The sequence below is a fragment of the Rattus norvegicus genome, chromosome 5 (genome assembly GCF_036323735.1).
Source record: "Rattus norvegicus strain BN/NHsdMcwi chromosome 5, GRCr8, whole genome shotgun sequence".
NCBI lineage: Eukaryota > Metazoa > Chordata > Mammalia > Rodentia > Muridae > Rattus > Rattus norvegicus.
In genome coordinates, this window is record NC_086023.1 from 151,856,732 (window position 1) to 151,857,628 (window position 897).

Below are 897 nucleotides of genomic sequence, written 5' to 3' on the forward strand. Positions count from 1 at the left end.
AGAGTAGTAAGTGTTCTTGGGGTTGGGGATTTAGCTCAGTGGTAGAGCGCTTGCCTAGGAAGCACAAGGCCCTGGGTTCGGTCCCCAGCTCCGAAAAAAAGAACAAAAAAAAAAAAAAAGAGTAGTAAGTGTTCTTAACCACTGAGCCATCTCTCAAGGCCCCCACCCCCCAGCTTTCATTTTTATAGAAAATGAAGGTTCAGAGGGATTAAGTCCTACAGCTGATGTGGGACAGATGTCTCTCATTCCTGGGCAGTAGAAGTTGAGACTTGCCCTGAGTTGAACATTTAGCACAGTGCGAGCCCTGAATCCAACAATGTCTTCCACACAGGCATAACCATCCCAAGGCAGTTGGTCCATCATCCTGGGTGTTCGAGCCACCACTGCAAAGGTGCCTCTGTCCCCCGGCTGGCCCTGGCACGGGGTGCCCTTTCTATCCTTGGCAGGCTGCCTAGATCGCAGCTGTGTGTCCTCTCACCCTCAACTGTTCTTGACCCTGGGCCAGGCCACCTCCCCCACTTTAATCTCCAGTCTGCCCCCTCCCCCCACCTTGCACCTCAAAGCATCTGACAGCTCCCGGCTTCCATTAGACAACTGGCTTTCCACACCCAGCTGTGACAGACTCCAGGAAAGACCTGAGTCATACAGGGGCAGGAGTGAATTGGAGAAAGGGGGTGGGAGGCCTCAGGGGACAGCCTGTTCCAGCCAGCAACCTAGTCACGGGAGTTTCCACAGCGACTGAAGCCATCAAAGAAGGAAAACACCCGATACCTTGGACTGGGTTAGACCGCCCCCCTCCCTGTCTGGAATCACACCAGTTCCACACACGCCCCTCGTTGACCCTGAGCGCCCCGCCACACAGCTAAGCTGCTGGAAGGGTATTTATAGCCGGAGCGT